General features: G+C 40.4%; 1 long non-coding RNA gene across 1 annotated transcript; it reads right to left on the bottom strand.

Annotated features, from left to right (window-relative positions):
* Positions 1 to 2,341: 2,341 nt before the first annotated feature.
* LOC144457864 (uncharacterized) lies at positions 2,342 to 6,913 on the bottom strand. The gene is made up of 2 exons (XR_013487443.1): positions 5,267 to 6,913; positions 2,342 to 4,775 (listed from the first exon to the last, which is right to left on the bottom strand). It is a non-coding gene; the product is annotated as an uncharacterized LOC144457864 (long non-coding RNA).
* Between the last annotated feature and the right edge of the window lie 7,893 nt (positions 6,914 to 14,806).

Here is a 14,806-nt window from a genome sequence, read left to right as displayed (position 1 = left end):
GTTTAGGCGGCAACATACCTGGAAGAGGCAAGAATCCTTGGCAGTTTTAAGGTCAAGGCTAGCTGCCTTACCTATAGGCTTCTGAGATTCTAATCAAAGGCCTCCGATTATCTAGAATACCCACTTGTGATTTGGAAGTCCATCCTAAAGCCATCCCAGAAGGCAAAAATCAGAGCTGTCCACATGAAGTTACCATAAGTTTCAATGAAGGTGAGATCAAAAGGGCTGTTCAATGACCCTAGTCAGATTTTCTTTATTTCTTTATTTAGCACATGGTATAGAAAGCCTACTCCTCACTCCTCCTCCAGGCTCAACACTATTTCCTTAGTAGAACTTTTACTTCCCTGTTCTTGTCCACCATTAGGACCACCACCACCCCATGACCTTGTACTTTTCCCAACTGAATCCCTACTTCCCCTTTCCCCCAGGCACCAGATACCTGCTTTCAGCTGGATGCTGCCCTATCTACCTTACATATCCCTTGCTACTTTCTTCCCGTATCTCTAGGCCTTTTACTGATCCCCTCTTTATGCTTTGTCCTGTCCCATCAGAATAAAAGCTTTTAGAGCGCAGAGACCGTCACTTTGCCATCTACGTTGCTGGTGCATTGCAGAAGCTCATTCAATTTTATCTTGTGTCTGGCCTCAGTTTCCCCAGAAAAGACATCATGGTAGAAAGCAAAATGTCTCCTGGTGCTGATGCCAAATTTTAGGGAATAGATATTATTATTTAAACGAGAGGCCTACTACAGATACATACGTATGTATGCATAGAGAGAACACTAGCTCTACCTCATGAAAACAAACCACGTGAGAAAATCTTAAGACTTTAGTCCTCTGTATAATGGAAGTGCCCAAGATGTTCCCTGAGCTTACCCCTCAGCAGTGGAGTATGTACCGGGCCTCTACCCTCCAAACCAGAGTTTCCAGAAGTGGGCAGTGAATTATCATAAACTAGCAGCCCATTGTCAACTCAATTTCTCTAGTGGAGATTGTTACAGATTTAATTGTCATTTCCTTATCTAATGTCCATCCTTTTGTCAGTAACAAAGCTGAGGGAATCTAATATTTCAAAGACTGGGACTTGTCTGATCCTTGAAAGTAGATCCAATTCTAGCACACCTATAACTCCGCCCTCATATCAATTGGGCTAAAGATTGCTATGGTTGGTATGAGACCCTCTTAACTGAGGAACAGCAATGTCTGCTATTCTCAGTCAAAAAACAAAGGTAGGGTATTTCCTTCCTAGTTTCAAATTATTTCTCTGCCTCTCTCCCTGTTCTTCATTGTAAGAACTGAATAGCTATGCCAGTCTCATTTTTATGAACTTAGTGTCAGTGAAGTAGGAAGAAAACCATTATCTCCCTCCTTTCTATTAAAGAAATTTGGCCTAGATGAAGGAAGGGAAGTAAATCCATCTGGGTCCAGGAGTTCCAAGAAAAATCTATATAATATTAGAAAAATAAGTTCTAATATCAGATAACCCCTTAACAAAAAAATTTTTTTTAAATGGTACTTCCAAAACAAAGAAAACCAACTCCTAAAAAAAAAATATAAAATAAGAAGGACCCTAGTAGGTTCTGATAAAAAAGACAGTTTTGATACCTGAAATAGGGAAAGGTAAAGCACAGAAAGAAAGCTGTAGACCAATATCCTTTATGAATATTGATACAAAAAAAAAACCAGTTTAACAACAATATTTCCAAAGAATTTTGAACCAAAAAAATCCAACAAATGCTGGCTATTTAGATCCTTGCCTACATAATCTCTTACAGATCGAAAGACGGTTAGCACCAGCCACAGAAATGACCCAGATCAAGGCTTCTGGGCACTGTACAATGGGACTAAATTCTTAAGAAATAATGCTTTGCACACAGTCTTCACATCGACTTTAAGGTGATGAAGCAGTGAATTCAGAAAAAATGCTCAATGTCTATCAGAGAGATGGGAGGGAAATGAGGAGTCAAGAACACTTATTGCCTTGGCATCTCCTTAATCAATAAGCATTCCAGGAGTCAATCTCCATCTTTCCTAGCTGCAGACATCATCTCAAATGCAATAAATGAGCTAATAGGCCATCCTTGCCTTCAAGGTGATTTCACCTTATGTGTCCCTAGAGAACCTGTTCTTTACCTCCTACGAAAGAACCCGAGATTGGGCCTACAGCTTTAAGCACTAGACAAGAGTATGCTCTTGAAAAATTTCACATCCTCTATTGACATTAGCATCAAGGGAATACTCTCTAAGCCTTAGGTGGGCAGCTACGTACTAGGTTGTATTAATATGATTTAGTGAGGTTCGGATTCGCTCCTATAAATGACACTCTCCAATGCACCAGAAAATAATAGGAAATAGATAATTTATTTAGAAGAAGCAAAGCACAGATAGTTTGAATTTGCATAGAAAGCATAAATAATAAGAACAATCAATAATATAGCACCGATCAAGAGAGTCGGTAATGGAAGAGAATACATCACCAATTCAAGGGAACCTCCAAAGTCAATCAATGGCTGGGAGCCCCGTTGCAGCCTGTACAAACTTGAATTGTGTAAAGATTTTCCCGGGCGAAGCGTCCTTCCCGCGGGTGAGGCTCAGCGGGCTTACAGGACGCAGTGTTTTTATATTGTTCTAAACAAAGAAGGCTTGGGGCCAAGAAGCCCTTTTTGATGCTTGCGCTATTCATGGTTTGTCCAATGCACATCTGACCTTAGCCACGCTCCCATCCGCCTGAGGCTTGGTATTTTGTTTTTTAATAACATCACGTCTCACAAGGAGAGGAGCCAACCCTCCATGTCAACGTGACCTAGGAATGGCTAGTTCCTGGAATGCTAGGCCAAGAACACTCAGGAGATATGGAACGGTCATGACCGAGATTTGAACTGAACCTATTTATTTGAGTGATCTTATTAATTTAAAGGGGAATTTCCAATTTCCATTTCACTTGGCCTTAAGATCATGAGAATAATAGGTGAGGGGCAAAGGTGTGACATGAGTGTATATAGTGCGTATTTTGGTATACATATAACAATTGCATATACAAAGACATAAAAAGAACAAAGCAAGTAGTAGTATGGGGGTAGCTAAGGAATTAAAATACATAGTAGCAGTAGGAGATTTAAAAAGAAAATCATACCAATGATGATTAGTATCTGAGATCACTAAATGAGAAGCTTCGACTAGTCTTCCTGCGGCTATAAGAGTCTGTATTCGATGTTCATTTAACGCGCGTTGGTTGGACTCTAATAACTTTTTGATTTCAGTCGACTGATTCAAGATGTTCATAAGGGGATATAGAGATAGAGACACATGAGGTAGAGGCAAAGATTGGGGTACCCAAGCAAAATTTTTAACTAGGTTAGTGTCTGGTGGAAAGTAAAAATCATTTCCTTGCCAGCGTAGGAAAGATACATTGGATAAGCAACCAGAAAATGGACAGTAGTAACATCTACAGATAGAAGGTCAGAGTGATTATTAGAGGCTATACAATATTGAGTAGATACTTCATATATCATAGAAAAGTTACTCACTGGGTATAAAGTTAGATCACACAAATTGGATGAATGTGAGAGAAGGCAGGGTTCCATCTGCCGAGTCATCATCCCACAAACAATCCCTCCATTAGTTACAACACAATCAGACAGAGTATGAGTTACATTATACCAATCTATATAGTTTCCATAGATATGAGGTAAAGCAAAGTATTTATGTAAGACAAAAGGTATTACATGAAATTGACACATAACAGTCCAAGTTTTAACTTGGTAGAGTATAATAGTTCCAGCGCACCAAAGTGGAGTGCATCTAGCATTCTCAGGTTTTTGCTTTTTCCATACATCTGACAAGTCAAGTATATCGTTCCATATGTGAGAGTTACCTTCCTGTAGTAATCTTTGGGCATTTTCCTTCTGTATGAGGGTATATAAGTTTTGCAAGGAACATTTAGTCCAATTAAATAAAACACCAATGTTTTTCATAAGGTGTAAATTAACGAGGATGCTATTATTAAAGACTTGTAAAAATTGGCCTTGATATTGTAATGTATTTTGGTGTGGCAGGATCGTTGTGGGTAACCATTGGGCATTCACAGTCAAAGCTTGAGAAACATCTTGTCCAGCACTGCGCAGTCTGCTAGCCAAGGTCTCAAGGTCTATAGAATTAACTATACCCAAACCAGTTCCTGCACCACCAAGTAATGTATCATACCAAGCTCTTTTTTTCCTGACACAACTTTCTAAAGAGGGAAAAGTTACATTATAATGAAACACTATTTTGTGTTGCAAGATAGAGGTGTTAGTACATGAGCGGGGACACGAATTATTCCAGGAGGTTTCGGAGTCACAGGTACAACCCATACTAATTGGTTTAGATATTCTTCATACAGCCCATTGGAGGTGTTACGACAATAAAAATATTTTCTGTCGTCCGCTTGTGATAGTGAGACAGTGTAGGTGGAGTTTACTTGTGTCCAATTATATGTTACAGATCTTAACCTTTTAGGAAAATATGGACTAGGTGGCCAACTTGTAAGGGTACAGGATATATTGGTACCGTTTGCTGCAGTACAGTTAGATTAAAACTAGTTAAATTGATTCTCATTAGGGGAAATAAAGGGGCGTCCCAAACTTCTACGTTGAATGGGTATGACCAATTCATGATGTGGGTGTTGTTTTCACCAGCGTAGATGGAATCAGTACGCGGTCCTTGCTGAGGATTCCCCACTGGAATACCTGGAGTTCATGCCATAGTTAGCGTATAGCAGGCAAACACTGTAAAACACTTAATATCGTAAAAACATTTGGGTTAGTGGGACATGATACCATTTATCATCACCAGGGTATACTACTATGGCAGTATTAGTGTTTCCTTGTGCTATGAGCTCAGCTGGCCTTGGTCTATCAGATTGATGCTTCTTTATCCAAACTTTAGTACCATTATCACTCTGTATTTGTAGGGGGGTCCCATAATAAAGAGAAATAATATCTAGGGTTTTACAAGTGTTTTTCTGGGTAGCCCGTTTATAGGGGCAGGCAACTAATACCCCAGAGTAGGTGTCCACACAAGTGCAGGCATATTGACACCCCTGACTAACAGGTAATGGTCCAATATAGTCTATTTGCCAAATTTGAGCAGGTAAAGACCCTCTAGCCAATTCTCCAGTGATTTTCTTCGGCACAGGCCGATGAGCAAATAATTGACATTGTATGCAGTTTTGTACTATTTGCTTAAATAGATCCAGAGGTATGTTAATCCCTCTGTCTAATGCCCACCTGTAAGATGCAAGAGCGCCAAGATGTCCTGCGGTGATATGGACCCATTTTCCTAATTGTGTTTCATTTTCCTCTCTGGGGGTGACCTTTAAAGCTTTTCCTTGAAGTTTGGATAATTCATCAGCACGGGCATTATACTCACGTTCCACAGAATCTTGATTCACATGGGCATCTACATGAAATACAGATACATTAGTACATTGACACCATTCCCATATTTGTTCCCATAATTCTTTTCCCCACACATCTTTGTCTCTAATTTTCCATTCGTGTTTCTTCCAAATTGGCATCCAAACTGCTAGGCCATTGGCTACGGCCCAGGAATCAGTATATATATATATATGACATTGGCCACCTTGTTCCTTTTGAATTACTTGATAGACAGCCACTAATTCGGCCCATTGGCTACTCTGGCCTTCACCAGAGCTTTCCAAAATAGTATTGCATGAAGGATTATAGGCTACAGCTTTCCAACATCGCTTAGATCCTATATATTTAGCCGAGCCATCAGTAAACCAAGCATGCTTCTTCTGCTCGGGGGTTAGAGAATCATATCCATTATTCCAAGAAACAGGTGATTGATCATAAGACTTTGGTGGTATATCAATATCATTTGAATGTTTTGGTAATTCTAATACCTTTTCATGCAAGGTGGAAATACCCGATCTGCCTGTCTTGACTCTATTTTGCAAATACCATTTCCATTTAATAATTGATGATTCTTGGGCATGTCCTATTTTATGTGAGGCGGGGGTCCCCATAATCCAACTCATAATGGGTATGGCTGGCCTCAATACAACTTCATGGTTTAAAGTTAAATGTTCTGTCTCTACCAGGGCCCAATATGCAGCCAATAATTGTTGTTCAAAAGGAGTATAATTTTGGCCAGCAGGTGGCAGTTTCGCGACCAAAATCCTAAAGGAACATTCCTGCCCTGTTGTTTTTGCCATAAACTCCAATCAGCATATCCATGCAAAACTGTAACTTGCAATTCCATCGGCCCTGGCTGTACAGGCCAAAGATCCAGGGCAGTTTGAATAGCTATTTTGGCTTCCTCAAAGGCTTTCGATTCTGTTTCCCCCCATTCAAATGCATACTTTTTCCGGGTAACTTTATACAATGGCTTCAAAATCTGACCTAAATGAGGAATGTGATTCCTCCAGAAACCAAACAACCCAACGAACTTTTGAGCTTCTCTTTTGTCCCTAGGAGGTGAAAAATCTAATATTTTTTGCTTGGCCTTGGGGAGGATTTCTCTATGACCCTTATTCCAAATTATTCCTAAAAACTTCACACTTTGAGCTGGACCTTGAATTTTATCAGGATTAATCTCCCATCCCTTCTCCTTCATATGTTCTATTAGTTGAGTTAATCTTTTCTCTACCACCTCTTTATTCTCTGCCTGTATTAAAATATAGAGGTCAAACTCAAAAATTTTAGACAATCCTTGGGGTCTAGCCACACTCCTCCAGCTCCCCCATCACTTAATCTTACAAGCCAGGAGATTGCAGGCTCTCCTGATCGCTGTGAAAACCTACTAAGCAAATCAGTAATTTCTCTTTGGGAGTAATCTTCCGTGATTTCAGTCACCCGGGGTGGGTTAGCTCCCTCCTTTTCGGCTTTTCTCCTAACTATCGGCCGAGCTTCCCCATCTAAACATCCGGAACATTTCCCTCTATTACTTCCCCCCACCTATCATCATCTTCATCCCAAATATCACCTTCCCAAGTATCAGGGTCCCAATTCATATTTGCTGCGCGATTACAGCATGCACTTTCCTTTTACTCACCCTTCAAATTTTCTACACACACTCCTCTCTCCTACATGCTTAAACTTCCTTGCCTTTCTTTCTAATGATTTAAAATCCCCTTAAAACCTGTACATATCTCATTCCTTTCTAATTCTGACCTAACACTTCAACAATCCTTCCCAACTTGCCCTCTACCAACCATATAACCTAAGTAATAAAGTATTCTTCTCTCTTTCCCTCTCCCATCCACGCACTGCTTTGAAGCTGCTGTTACCTGGGGAGGGAGAGGGGGAGAATGAAGGCAACTTTTCAGAGTCCTGCTGCAGCCTTTGGCTGTCTGGCTGCAAACAACCCAAAAGGGAGGGAAATGATGTACTGGTCGTATCCCCCCATTATCCCTGCTGGCAACCGGCCCATCCGTCGCACCCCAAACGAGAACCCCCAACACCCCCAATCCTCACTAGGTCCTGTACACTGTGACCAGGTTTTTGCGAGCGAGGAAAACGGAGGGTCCTCCCAACCGGGGACCTCTACCGGAGCCCGGGGCTCAACATTTCTCTTAAAGAAAGGCATTTATACAGCGAATCCTGTTCGTGACGCCAATTTTGTATTAATAGGATTTAGTGAGGTTCGGATTCGCTCCTATAAATGACACTCTCCAATGCACCAGAAAATAATAGGAAATAGATAATTTATTTAGAAGAAGCAAAGCACAGATAGTTTGAATTTGCATAGAAAGCATAAATAATAAGAACAATCAATAATATAGCACCGATCAAGAGAGTCGGTAATGGAAGAGAATACATCACCAATTCAAGGGAACCTCCAAAGTCAATCAACGGCTGGGAGCCCCGTTGCAGCCTGTACAAACTTGAATTGTGTAAAGATTTTCCCGGGCGAAGCGTCCTTCCCGCGGGTGAGGCTCAGCGGGCTTACAGGACGCAGTGTTTTTATATTGTTCTAAACAAAGAAGGCTTGGGGCCAAGAAGCCCTTTTTGATGCATGCGCTATTCATGGTTTGTCCAATACACATCTGACCTTAGCCACGCTCCCATCCGCCTGAGGCTTGGTATTTTGTTTTTTAATAACATCACGTCTCACAAGGAGAGGAGCCAACCCTCCATGTCAACGTGACCTAGGAATGGCTAGTTCCTGGAATGCTAGGCCAAGAACACTCAGGAGATATGGAACGGTCATGACCGAGATTTGAACTGAACCTATTTATTTGAGTGATCTTATTAATTTAAAGGGGAATTTCCAATTTCCATTTCACAGGTTCACAATATACTTTGGGTTTTGGCCTACCTCCCTAGCACCCAGATTAGTGACAGAGGTAAAGAGTTTGGTTCAGGGTAGGGAGGTATACCAGAAATACTAAAGGAAGATAAGATGGCCTTGGAAGATAGCATTTAATATCGAATACTACTTTCACCACATTCCAAGTTTTTCCTCAGCTTCTTGGAGAAACTCAGTCTAATATTGCCAAATCCCCTTCCCCAGGCAGGTCCATCAAATGATGTGCATCTGTTTCATCCTTTGGATTATTTGCCATTTGTGTTACATAAAATCAAAGAGCAGTCAACAAGAAAGGAGCTAAGTCTGATACAGTGCTATTTTGGCTCGTTGGCTTTTATGCTGTTATGCCTTTAAAAACTCACAGACAAAATTCCCATTTCACCTTTGTGGTGAGCCATTTTAACATACAGCAGAAGGTGGTCCTAATGACGACCTTCCACCTTTGGGCAGACCAATATTAATGGACTGGATGAATTCGAGTGACTCAAAGAATGCTACTTTACCAATTTGTTTTGTGTTGTCCTATCTGCCACCAAGTCTCACCATGTGAGCTATGTGCCAGTGTTGTTTTCTGCTTAGTCTTAATTTGTAGTCTTCTAGCTTCAAACAAACCTCTTTGATAAGTGAAGTTTATACAAATATATTTTGCAAAACTTTGCTTACCAAAAAAAAAAGCTTTGCTTACAATATCCCTATGATGTAATTAATAAAAGTAGGATTCCTTATTTTTTTTGTTAGGAAGGAGAATGAAGTTCAAGATAGTAACATCACTAGTTCCACAGTGGACAAATATTGAAAGGTAGACATTTAAAACCTTTTTCATACACCACAGCCAGACTAGTCCATGTGCAATCTTAGTGTCCCTCTCTATTTTTAGCATACTCACATGACCCCCTACTCTTACATTAACCCTATACATCACTTTTTGCCTGGCTTTCCCTTGGGAATGTCATGTACTTTGCATGAGGCTCTTCTCAGAGACAAGTCTTCATCTCACTTGCCTAGATTTGTATATTCTATTTCCCAAGACATGCTGGATCTGGAAATCCAATAAAGCTTTTTGCTTCATCCAATATCTAACAAGCTAACGGAATGAAGCAAATTCTTGGTTAACTGTCATAGGGCAAATGTGTTTTTTTTTAATTCCCCATCCAAAAGCATTGATAGTGATGGGTCTTCATATGATTCAAAATCATCTATTACCAAGTCTAGGACATGACAAGATGAAGTCAGGAGAGGGATTTGACCCCGAGCACTTTTGGCAGCATCAAGACAAGTCCCTATAATACAAGAAGGAAAACCTGCATTGGTCTCCTTTTCTCAGAACCAGCAGAAAAAGTTGGAGTATCATAATAGCTTAACCAGTGTAGATAAATCATTTCTTTATTACATGGCCTTTATAACTTTGCAGCCTTACTGGGAAGGACAGAGAGGTAACTCTCCCCCATCCTGCTCTGCATAGACATACAACTGCCGGTCCCTGTTCAACCACAAAGCAGAGACTGCCTTTTCTTTTTCCTTACAGGAGAGCCAGAGGGTAGTGTTATGTAGCAATACTGTCTTCTACATGTGCTTCTTTTGTTGTTCCCTTGGGCAATTTAAGGGAAGATCTGCCAAAAAAAAAAAATCCCCCCAAACCCTTGTTTCTTTGAGCTTTGTACCAGCTGAAAAGTCAGTTTGATGGAGTCCTTTAGATTTCCATTCTGTGGGTACCCGTGCAAATGGACAGTGGAGTCTTCCTATCTCATTCTTGCTACATTAGAATCCCATCTCCATAATTCCACATTGTTATTATGCCATAGTCTCATTCTCATATAGAGACTTCAGTTTCTATCCAGTAAAAAACAAAGCAAAAATGAAAAAGATCAGATTATAGAAAAGACATGAAGGGGAACTGGGATTTCCCCATCCAGTCAGAGCCCATCTCTGTCAACAACCAGGGAGGGATATATACCTGGCATGCTTCTGCCAGGAGTAAGAGAAAAGCATCGGACTGGGAGATCCTGGGTTAACATCCCATTCTGCCTCTTCATTCCAAGTGATGCTCCTTCAAGTCTTTTGCTCACCATCATTGCTGGATTTCTTTCTAATGGAGCTGCTCCAAGGACTTCTAGTTCATTCTTCTGTGGCCAAGCAGAAGGCATCTAAGTCCATCTTTCACATCAATCTTTTAACTACTTGAATGAAGTTGTCATAACTCCTCTCCTTCCCCATATGCCTTAGGCTTTTCTTAACAAGGTAAAAAATAGCCAGAGACCTCAACTTGTCGTCAATGAGTCCCTTAAATAGCCTAGGTTCTGTCCACTGAACTCTTCAGACTGTCATTATGCTTGCCAGAGAGTGGCTAACTATATCCAGCCCCATCATTGAGCTAGGCGGAGCAGTTACTGCATTCCAGACATTGTGCGACATGCTTGGTATACAAAGCTCCAATTCTAACAGTCTTACCATCATGAACTTCCATTTAGTCTGAGGGAGGCAGACAACTGGCCCTTAAATTCATGACTACTTCTTTATCCCTAACAGCTTCCTAAGATTATATTTTCATAGGTTAAGTTTCCCCTTTCCTTGGCTTCAGCTTACCACCCTGCCTAGCTGAGCTGGATTTCTCCTCATTTTCAATAGCTCTGTTGACCTATATTAACAGCCTACACCTTAGACAACTCAAACTCCATAGATTGTCTTCACGTCCTTCCTCCCCAAATATCTTTGTGTATTTTTTTCCTGCACATACTTAGGAACCTATTAGACAGCACATTTCCCACCCCGAACTCAGTTTATATAGAACCTTAAGCTATAGACATTTAATTGGAAAAAGTTACCACCAGTTTTGTGTACCTAATGCTTTATGATGCTGAGCTCTTCGCTGACACCTGCATCTCACATTTGCAAGGTTTTGTTGAAAGCACAAATGTTGGATGAGTGTCAAAAATCTTTCTTCCCAAGCCCACTCCCCTCACCACACACCATATGACCGAGTCAAATGTGGGCAAGATGACGAACAAACCACATAAGCTACTACAATTTGCACTAGGGATGTTCCAAGAACTAGAGCCCTACGTTATGAAATGAAAGAATTCATCCAGTAGTGGGAAGATATGTATGATGTTGAAATTCTTGCTGAAAGCATCAGTGACAATGCCATTAACTGCACCTACTCTTAATATGATCAGTTACAAATTATCCGTGGACATGACCACTCGGGTGAGTGGACCCTAGAGGCCTTTGCAAAAACCCTGGGAAGTAGGCACTACAAGTATTATTTATCATTGTTTTACTCAACATTCTCAACTGTTACCTAACTGGACCATGGTTCAGTTAATTTGACCCCAAGTCTACTACTCATTTCTACTAGTCTATGTGGCTTCTCCAAGTGCCAAAGGTTTCCAAGAAATGTAGGACTGAAAAGAAGATGGCTTGGACATGGGCTGAGAATGAAAGCTAGCTAACTGATAGATGAGGTATGAGTTCTCCTGATATTCTGTGATGAAAGAAAGTTAAACATGTCCTTAATGGCAAATTTGGGGAAGACATAGATGAGTTATGGTCTGTCATTTGAGAGAGCTCCCATATTCATGAGATCTGAAATCCTCTGAGTAATTAGAGTATCAGAATCGATAAAGAGGGTATCACCATGGAGATTATTTGTCTGTTATAATGAGAAATCAGGTCAAATAACAATTTATATTGACAGCAAAAGGGTGATCCTGTTTTGATCATAGTGATACGGTCCCAAATCAAGGTAGTAGTCTCAGTTTAATATTAATTAGGGCCAGGCATTACAAGGTCAATTCAAAATAGTAGGGGCAAAAAAGCCAACACTAGGGAAAGCCAAGAATAGTATTAACCTAAGATTTGCTATTGATATGAAGGGCTGATGTTGATCTAGTTTACAGGATACAGAACTTCGATGCATTCTATTTGAGCTTCAAAAAGGGCTGAAAACTATCGGCTGCTGATATCAAATCCCCCTAGCTATCCTTGATTTAAAGATTCTTTGCTCATTACTTCTCCTAGATAATTTCCACGTGTCAAGTTAAAAGCTAGACCATTTGATGTCTATCGAATACCCAAGGACACCCTGGGAACTTGAATGAGCTGTCAGTGCCATGCTCCTTCTCAGTTGTGCATCCAAGTGGTCTCACTAGGATTTTTCCTCTTTCATCATGTGAATGGTCCAGATCTGGGAGGCTTCACAAGGGAGAAAACACCATTGGATATTTCATTTTTTGCTCAAGGATCTTTTTTTAGGCATTCCTAGTCTAGCTCTGAGAAGGTGATGGTTATCTCCCAATGGGAAGAAAGAAAATAGAAAGAACAATGCTCAGGACATAGTGATGAGTCACTATCTGCTCCCCTCTTGGCAAAGGGAAAAAAGATGACAGGAAGAAGGACAAGGAAGACAGCTTTTGATGCTACTGCTTACTTTGAGCCGATTTTCACTCACTAGAATATTTGAGAGCAGACAAACATGGGCAATCCACAGCTACTCCTGGGACCTAGTCTGCTCTGAGATCCCTGAAGGATTGGGGGACCTGAAGGAGAAACAGGACTTTGGGAGCAGCCAGGAAAAATGTCTAACTCTATCAGAAATCTGGGGCTCCTCTAGTCACCATCTTTCATCTCCCTCAGTAGGTGGCAATTATTCAAATCATCAATGCCATTTGGGAGGCTGAGAATTTAAGTGATCCAACTTCAATCCCTTTGATTTAGATGTTTTTTGCCTTGACTGGCACATCTAGGCATAGAAAATGGAGATGGTTATCACACTTTCCCTTTTAAGCAATCTTGTCCCAAGATATCCTGAGGCCCTTTCTAAGTCATTACCTTTGTGTCATGAATCAGTTTTTCACTCTAGATGTAGAGTGTTGAGCTAACAGTCAAGTTGGGCCATCTTAGACAGGGTGATGAAAATTAAAGTCCGGTGAATACTTCTGAAGACACATTGAGGGAAGGGTGAATAAAGTCTATAAACAGACATCACTGAGTATAGCAAAGAGCTGCAGTAGCAGCCTGCTCATGACTTATAGTGATGAGCATTTCAGTTTAGCAGCAAACGTCAGTCCAAAGAATGTCTATATTTTAGGTTCCAACATAATGTTTGTGGCCAATTGAGGCCATCAAGAGCCTCAACTTCATGTGTCAGACTTAAGTGAAAACGTCATGAAAGCGATTTCTATTTCATGCTTCTTCTTGAAGTATCCAGTTCTGTGAAGTCCACAAGATCCGAGGATCCACTCCAATTCACAACACAACTAAGTCCTTACTTGCCAAAATCGTAGTTTCCAAATCCACAAGCCAAGAGAGAGTTTAACTCAAGAACCACCGGGGTCCTTTTTAGCTTTTGTCAGAGCTTCCTTTGCTGAACCAGTAGCCATAAAAGAAACAAAGATGTACTGAAAGGGTCTCCTCAAATTCTCAACCAGTCTTAGCCCCTTTCTTGAGCTATGGTTTGCTCATGCCATTCTACTTCCTTCCTTTAGGAAGATTATTGGGATCTTGGTTCCCCCTTTGCCATCCTCGTATGTTCATCAGGATCTAAAGTTTTGTGCTGAAGTATAGGAAATAGCTTGAACAAGCCTTTGGTGAAACTGGGCTGGAGCCGGATGCCCTACATGACTAGGGACTAGGAAAGGCATTATAGTTAAACCGCCTTCTTTGACAGAATGAAGAAAATAGAAGGCCATTGAGATTGAGGAATATGCCAAAGACCATAGGGCAGCATTCCAAAGAAGTATTATTTGAACCCAGAGCATTGTTCTGAACAAAATCCTAAGGAAGCTCTACATTATTATTAGAGAAATGAAAATTAAAGCAACTTTGAGATCCCACACCTATGAGACTGACTAAAATGATGGAAGGGGAAAGTGACAGATGTTAGAGATATAGAAAAAGTAAGAAACTACTACACTGTTTGTGGAACTGTGAACTGATCCAACCATTTGAGAGCAACCTGGAATTATGCCCAAGTTATACAATTACATATATATATATATATATATATATATATACACAAATATACATATAAATATATATATATATATATACACAAATATACATATAAATATATATATATACACACACACCCTCTGACCCAGCAATAGCAATAGGTCTGTTGCTCAGGGGAAAAGGGGAAAGGGAAAAGAACCTATGTTTTCTAAAATGTTTATAACAGCTCTCTTTGTGGTGGCAAAGAACTACAAATTGAGGGGACATCCATCAATTACAGAATGTCTAAACAAGTTGTGGTATGATTGTTGCAGAATATTCCTGTGCTGTAAGAATGATGAGCAGGTTGATTTTAGAAAAGATATGGAAAGACCTGCATGAAATAATGAAGAATGAAATGAGTGGAATCAAAAGTGCTAGATAGAGTAACAGCAGTAGTGTTTGAAGAATAACTCAGTGACTAAGCTATTCTGAGTATTGTAAATATTCAAATCAACTACAGAAGATCTATGAAGGAAGATGCTATCCACCTCCAGAAAAAGAAC

Source organism: Phascolarctos cinereus, unplaced genomic scaffold (assembly GCF_003287225.1).
Source record: "Phascolarctos cinereus isolate Bilbo 61053 unplaced genomic scaffold, phaCin_HiC Scaffold_5;HRSCAF=322, whole genome shotgun sequence".
Classification (NCBI taxonomy): Eukaryota; Metazoa; Chordata; class Mammalia; order Diprotodontia; family Phascolarctidae; genus Phascolarctos; species Phascolarctos cinereus.
The sequence above is the reverse complement of the archived record's forward strand: the minus strand, read 5'-3'. Positions and strand labels throughout refer to the sequence as shown.